An 8,364-nucleotide genomic window follows, 5' to 3' on the forward strand; every position below is an offset into this window, starting at 1 on the left:
AACTCACTAGCCACTCCTTAGAAACCCACTACAGGGTGGTGGCTATAATTCAGAATCAACTCAACAGTACTTAACAACAACATGATCATTTGAAACAGGATATTTTTACAAGGACACATCAAACTTTTTTTCACAGGGTCTGTGCCATTTTAAAATCTCACCAGCAAAGGATGAGTGTTACAATTTCTTCACTTCCTTTTCAACAATTATTTTTTTTCAGATTAAAAAAAAAAAATCATACTGATCTCAGTGAATGGGAAGTAATATCTTACTGAGGTTTTGATTTTAATTTACTTAATAATGAATAACACTGAGCATTTTTCCCCATATGCGTATTGGTCACTTATAGTTCTTTTATTGGTGAAATGCCTATTCGAGTACTTTACCCTTATTTCGCAATGAGTCTAAGCAATTTTTCATGTGATTTTTGGTTACCTATCTATATCTATTATTTCATGATGTGTCAGTTAACATATTTTGCTCATTAGAAAAAATTTCACGCTGCTTGACAAAATTTAGTTCTAAGAGATAGTTTTTAAAAAACAATTCTAGATAAAAGTCCATTGTTATTTATGTTTTGCAAATATTTTCTCTCCCTCTCTGACTGCTTGTTGTCAGTTGTTTTGCTTTTTTTTCCTTCATTTTTTTTATAAGAATGTGTGTTTTTTTTGTGTGTGTGTTGTTGTGTTTTATTTTTTTTTAAGTTTCTATTGTGAATTATGTGACTTTCTATGGGAGAACATCAGCTTTATATTCATTCTATCATATTACATTTCATTGCAAGGATTACAACCCTCTCCATGCATCATCAAACAAACAAAGGGTACACCCCACAGGCCTGCCCCCTGCTATCAGCACACCGCCCCCTTGCCCTTTCTGAGTCCAGTGTTCCCAGCCACTCCATCTGTCCATGTCATCTTCTCTGCCTCTATTTCTGATGCCATTGCTTCTCTGGGTAGTGTGCTGTTCTCCACTCTTCTCACTTGATGGTCCCAGGGACCTCCGCTCCTGGACTGCAAAATCAATCACTCCCCTCATTCTGTTACAAAACTTCTACCTTTACATTTCTGACCCTCACAGTCAGTCCTGAGAGCAATTCAAGAATGTATTTTTAAAAGTAAAGATTTTTAGTTTGGGCAAAGATGAATTTCTTAATTTTTCTTTTTAATGGATCAGACCCTCCATGGTCAATTTAAGAAATTTTACAAGTACAGGGTCACTGACATGTTTTATAGTTTTAAGCCTTTCATTTAGGTCTAAGATCCTTTATTAAATTTCTATATATGTGAGGTAAGAGTTGAGGTAGAATTGTTGCTGCTATTTCAGCATCATTTATTCTAAGGATTATTCTTTTTACATTGAATTGCTTAGATACATTTTGTAGAAATCAAATGATCTTATATTTCTGGATGTATTTCTAGACTCTGTATTCTATTTCATTGATCTAGCTGTCTACCTTCATACAAGCATCACACTTTCCTGAATGACATATCTTTATACTAAGGCAATGTGAGGTCCTACACTGTCCCCACAACTGCAATTACAAATAACACAAATAATTTAGAAACGTAATGCTAAAGAATGTTTAATATGTTTAACAATTTTTGGTATCTTCCAAGTCAAACACAAGCATCCCGGTGTGGTGCTAAGGATAAGCACTGGACCTCATTAGCTGCTTCTCGGAAACCCTATGTTATTGTTGTTAAGTGCCGCCCAGTTGGTTCCAACCCATAGCTAACGTGTATAGGGTGTCCGAAGAGCAGCTGGTGAGTTTAAACCACTGAACTTGCGGTTCAAACCGACTTTGCAGCCCAGCGCATTAACCCAAAGCACTATACAAGGACTCCCAGAAATCCTATTAAGGGTTGCTACGAGTCAGAACTGACTCTATAGAATTTAGCAAGAAATCAAACACAATCTGGATTAAGGGAGATAAAAAAAAAATTAATCAGTTTAAATGAGCATTGCTTAGTTTTAATACTTTATCCTCTTCTTATATTGCTATATGATGTGAAGGTTTTCATTTATTTATTGTCTAAGTGATTCTTGGCATATACTTCATTAACAGGATCAAGCATAGAAAATTGTGATTTAAAACCTCTGTAAAATGAATACTATCGAATCATTCAATGAAAAAGGTAGAATTTTAGAGATCTCAAAATCTTCTAATAAATTTAATTAGCAATCTGCAAGCTGAAATTTCATTTTACACATATCGATACTACTTTTGAATGCAACTACTCCATGTGATTTCCGTTACTGGGATTCTGACTTGGAATACAGCTGGTTCACTATTCTGTGACTGTTATCACTGCCTTTGAGTCGATTCTGACTCTATCTAGGGTTTCTGAGGAGTGGCTGGTGCGCTTTTTAGTCCAACACTGAAATCATTGTTTTTGCTTACTACTGAGACATCTTTGATGCTGCTTCCAGAACTAGTCAACATTTTGAAATGTTTCATTATGGGTTATTTCTGAAACCAAATCAGGTTTACATTCATATATTGAAATTAACCTAAGGAAACTCTGGGATCTGTCCTTAATTTGACTTCTAATTTGACTTTGTAATGTATGTAATTACTAGGTGTCACTGTAAACATACGTGGCTATAACAGATAAGTAAAGAATCCTATTATTTTTTCATATATTATTGATTTTCATACTAGTGACATAACTTAATTTAAATAGAGGTACACCCTATTGGAATTACACTTCAGAGCAAATCAATTCTGCTATGTAAATGACATTAGCTATACTTGGAATTAAAATTAAAACCACTTGTAAATATCTCATGTAAATAAGAATATATCCAGAATTAATAGTTATTAAATGATGATATTTTAACACTTGAGAGGTGCAGCTATAGCAATATCTAGTATAAACAATGCAACCTAAATAAGGAAATATACCTTCACATAAAAATACAAAAAGAGGACAATGAGAAAGATTTAGTAACCATTAACACAACAGAAATGAAAATAAAAGAAAACCCACAATAAATGAATGTGGAACATAGAAATCAGCAGCACTACAAATAAGTATACAGCAAAATGACACTAATCAATTCATACCTAGCAACAATTATACTGAATGTAAATGGATTAAATGCACCAGTAAAGAGACAGAAAGGCCAGAATGGATAAGAAGACAGGAGCATTCAATATTCTGTCTACAGTAGACACATTAGAAAGATGAAGACAGCCTAAATGCCCATCAACAGAAGAATGGCTAAACAAACTTTGGTACATACGCACAGGAGAATACTAGGCAATGTTGTAAAATAAAGATTGATCTGCAAAAAAACTCACAACATGGATGAACCAGGAGGACATGATGCTGAGTGAAATTAATCAATCACAAAGGACAAATATTGTATGAGACCAATGTTGTAGAAAGTTAGGAAAATATTTTCTTGATGAAAGAAGCAATATATGATGGTTAGGAAGGGGAGGGGAAAGAGAAAATTATTCATGCACTAGAGGGTAGATACATGTTAACATGGGTGACAGGGCAGGAAATATACAAGAAGGAGGTTAGCAAAGATGAAGGTAGTGGGAGACACGGGGAAGAATGGGATTGTTAAAAAAAATTTTTTTCAGATTCATCATTATTCTTCAACTTTGCATAATATTGCACTGTATGTATGTACCAAAGTTTGTTTATACACTCTTCCATTGATGGGCATTTAAGCTATCTCCATCTTTTTGCTATTTTGACTAGTGGTGCCATGAATATTGGTGTGCATATATCTACTTGTGTCCTGGCTCGTACTTCTTGTATTGTAGAGAGATGCTTGGTCATAATGATATTTATATTTCCAACTTTTTGAGGAAGTGGCGACTGTTTCCCATAGTGATTATACCATTTTACAGTTCCACCAGCAATATAGGAGGGTTCCAATCTCCCCAAAACCTCTTTAGTATTGGTTGTTTTCTGTTTTTTTTTTTTCTTTTGTTTTTGTTTTTAAACATTGCTATTAATGCTGGTGCAAGATGATATCTCATTATTGTTTTGATTTGCATCTCTCTCCAAAGATTAACGATAGCGGACACTTCTTCATATGTTTATTAATTGCCTAAATGTCCTGTGCCCATTTTTCAAATTTTGCCATTCAATATTGGAAGTTCATCATTTTGGGTTGCTTCCAGCTAGGGATTATTACGAATAAAGCTTCTGTACTCATTTGTGTACAGGTTTTTGTGTAAACATAGGTTTTCATATCTACAAGGTAAATGCACAAGAGTGCAATTGGCGGGTCGTGTGATGTTTTTATGCTTAGTTTAGTCCTTGCTCACTGACTTATGATGATGAAAATAGTATCATGCATTAACTGACTACCTATGTAACTTCTTTTAAGAACCCTGATCGCATAGTGGGTTATGAGTTGGGATACTAACCATTAAGTTGTTGCAGAGTGTTGATTTTTCCAAGAGAAATGGACAACTGATTATATTTTTTGTTGAAGTCAAAGGCAAACCTGTGTGCCTAGTTTGCGGTGATGGATTAGTTGTAATGAAAAAAACCAATTTGCATCATCATTATATCAAAACATGCTAAACTTAATGAACTGGGAGTCCAAATGCATGTGTATAAAATCAGTACTCTTCAGCATAGTTTGTAATCACAATAAGCTTCTTTCACTAGGCTTCATTGTAGCAGAGACATTTTATTCAGATGAGTTATGTAGTGAGTGAGCCAATTGCAAAGAAGTTGAGGCCACATGTAGAGAGAGAGTTTATGAAAAAGTGCATGGTGGCTGCTGCAAAATTGTTAGCACCAGACAAACTACAATTAATTCAGTGTGTTAATTTGTCTCAGAGAACTGTCTCAGAATGGATTATTGGTTTAGTATAAGATAATGACAAAACACTAAAAGATTCTGTAGGAGATTTCTAATTTTTTCTCTCTGACTTGTGAGAATACAATGGACATAGGATTACTGCCCAACTGGTCATTTTCATTCATGGGATACCTGCAGCGTTTGACACACTAGATGAATTGCTGTCACTGGAAGCCATGCATGGCATTATAAGAGGTGAGAACTTGTTTGAGAGACTTGTTTTATCAGTGAAAAAAATTGAGCTAACATTTGAAACATTAAGGTGTTCTTACTATAGATGAAGCTCCAGCCACGGTTGGCTCACAAAAAGAGTTAATTGCGTTTGTCAAGAAAGAACCGAATCATCTCAGTCTTGATCCAAGTGATGTAATTATATGCCACTGCATCATACACCAGGATGTCAACAGTAGTCTCATGCATAAATTTTGTCAAAAGCCGAAGGTTTAACCATTGCCAGTTTAAGGAGTTACTGAATGATCTTGACTCAGTATTGTGATCTGGTTGATCACTGTGACTGGCTGCAGATCAGTCTCTGGAACATGTGCATGAGGTTTTATGAACTGCAGGCTTAAGTCAAGTGGTTCATGAAGATGAAGGGAAAACCTGTCTGGGAACTCAATGATAACAAGTGGCTGGCTGTGTGATCTAAGTTCATGGTAGACATTACCAAGTTCCTCTCAGAGCTGAACGTGAAGCAGCAGGGCCCCAACCAGCTTCTCAACTCCCTGCTTTCAAAGTTGAAATCTTGTGAAACTACATTAAATCTATAAAAAGTGCAACTCCAAAGGAATAACAGAACATTTCCCTACTCTGGAAGGACAAAAGCCTTCTACAACACTTGAGTATGCTGGTAAATGTGGCAAACTAATTGAGGCGTTTAATGAAAGATTCAAGACTGTGAAAAGTAAACATATTGAATTAAAATCTTGACTACATCATTTAGTGTAGAACCAGCTAATATGCCTGATAACCTAAAACACAGAATCATTCAGCTGCTAAACCATGATGAGCTGAAAACTGGGTACAACAACCTCTCACTGCTTGAGTTCTATAAATGTTACATAAGCAATGATGAATTTCCCACTTTGAGAAGACATGCATTGAAGTATCATCTGTGTTCTGAACAACTTATTGTTCCAAGCAGTTCTTCTCAAAACTTACCATCACAAAGAGGAGACTGTGCTCCAGACTAACTGACACAAACCTGGAAAAGCAGTTGCTAGTAGCAACATCATCAATATCAGCTAAACCATACACATCCCCGAAGAGAAGCAGTTCCAATCATCAATTTGTAGTTGGTGGGTAAGTGCCATTGAGTCGGTTCTGACTCACAGCAACCCTGTATAGGGTTTCTGAGAAGCAGCTGGGTGGGGGTGGGGGGGTTGAACTGACAACCTCGTTCTCAGCCCAGTGCTGATCCTACAGCACTGAACCAGGAGTATTAGGGGTGAGTTAATTAAATGTTTGTTCAAATATTGTAGGCTGATTTTTAAGTTGATAATTTTGCATGGCCTGAAAATGATGTCAAAAATACCCAAATCGTTCTTGGCAAAAATCCTACACTGAATCACTATGAGTCGGAACCGACTCAAAGGCACTAACAGCAACAGCAATATTATAAAGATGCCTTTTTAAAAAAGTGCAGTACTCATAGGTAATATTCTTAATTTTATGAGCCAATCTGTTATTAAGATAATGAATGACCTCAAGGGATAGTTTTGATTCAAGGATTTATAGATTATCTCAGGGCAATAAACTCAGAGAACCTTCTAATCTCAGTGAGTCCAATAAATTTGAATATATTAAAAAATTTTGAGCTCTGTTCACATTTTTCCCCTTTCTATCAGAATTCTTCTATTGTGGCCCTAATCAGATGGTCCATAGAGGTAATCTGGCACCATCTATTTCTTCTGGTTTCAGGGTAGATGAGGACAGAGTTCAGTCCTGCAGTGTCATTTCTCCTTTGAACTTTTGGTTTCCTTCTTTCTCTTTTGGCCCTAATGAGTAGAGACAAGTAGTTGTATCTTAGATAGTCTCTTGTAAGCTTTTAAGACCCAAGACAATATGAAACCAACTAGGATATATAATATAAACTCTATGAAGTGCATTAGGCCAATTGACTAATTATGCCATAAAACTACAGTTCTACGCCTTCAAACCCAGAAAAACAATCTCAAGAGGTTTTGAGTTATATTATGCGATATCTGTAACTGTGCGCCATATTTGGTATATTATGAGAAAGTGCCATAAATTGATGAAGCAAATATGAGGGTGGCAGGTGCTGCAAAGTTGGTGGTAGCTGTGGCAGTATTTTTACTGACATTTTATGTTATATCTCAAGTATTTGAAATAAAGATGGAAGGAAGTTTATGACATCTATTTGCAAAGTCAGCACTGGACACAGCTGCCCATTCTACTAAGCCTCCAAGATACAAATGTGGTATCTCAAAAGCTTACCCGAGAAGCATTTTGCTTTTAAAATGGCAAGTGGAGCAGCCAACATGGTGGGCCCAAAAATCTGTCTAGAAGATAATAGTTTAAAGAGCAGAGTTAAGAATAATGTTGGGAGAGGAATCAATGTCGCCTTGGTGAATGGAAAGACAGGAGAAACAATAGACACTAAATATTTTGACATGTGGGGAGGAGATGTGACACCATTGATTGAATTCTTGAAGTCCATACAAGATGGAACCATCATCTTAATGGGAACATATGATGATGGTGCAGCCAAACTCAATGATGAGGCATGGCAGCTCTTCTCTGAACTGGGGAGTACATCGATTACTAATCTTGGTTTTAGAGATAACTGGGTCTTCTGTGGTAGGAAATCAATAAGACAAAAAGCCCTTTCGAGCAGCACATAAAAAATAATAAGGATACAAAAAAATATGAAGGATGGCGAGAAGTCATAGAAATGGAAGGATGCATCCCCCAAAAGCAAGACTAAAGGAACCATGGGGACATTTGAAGGACGCACACTGTTACTACTAATGGGAAACCTGTCACCAAGAAATTATGTGTACATATCTGACATGCATGCAACCATCTCATTTTGTGCATGAGCATTATATCTTTTGATATCAGGATATTTATTGCTAATGTACATAGAGATCTTTGTAAATAGTCACCATAATGTGCACATTTTCCTAATTGATGCAATGTTTAGATGGCTTTGGTAGTAACATCTTTTAATCCTAAATGCATACTCAATGGATAACTTAACAGATCGTGAAAAATATATTAATATATATATATTGGTTGCTGAGAAAATCTATCATGGAAGAATATGAATTTCAGGGAGGAAATGTATTTCCATATATATGTGTGTGTGTGTGTGTGTGTATAGATAGATAGATAGATAGATAGATAGATAGATAGAAATAGATAGATATAGATATACATATATATGTATATATATAGTCTTTTAAATTAAAAAGATAGTTGCCTAGAAAAAAATGAATTGTTGAATACATATGCATGCCCAAACATACCAATATGTACACATACCTATAGATATATCTACCT

At 35.6% G+C, this 8,364-nt stretch overlaps 1 pseudogene; it reads left to right on the forward strand.

Annotated features, from left to right (window-relative positions):
- Positions 1–7,104: 7,104 nt before the first annotated feature.
- On the forward strand, positions 7,105–7,786 carry LOC102841547 (annotated as a pseudogene).
- The last annotated feature ends 578 nt before the right edge of the window (positions 7,787–8,364 follow it).

This window comes from Chrysochloris asiatica, unplaced genomic scaffold (assembly GCF_000296735.1).
Source record: "Chrysochloris asiatica unplaced genomic scaffold, ChrAsi1.0 scaffold00024, whole genome shotgun sequence".
NCBI classification, from domain to species: domain Eukaryota; kingdom Metazoa; phylum Chordata; class Mammalia; order Afrosoricida; family Chrysochloridae; genus Chrysochloris; species Chrysochloris asiatica.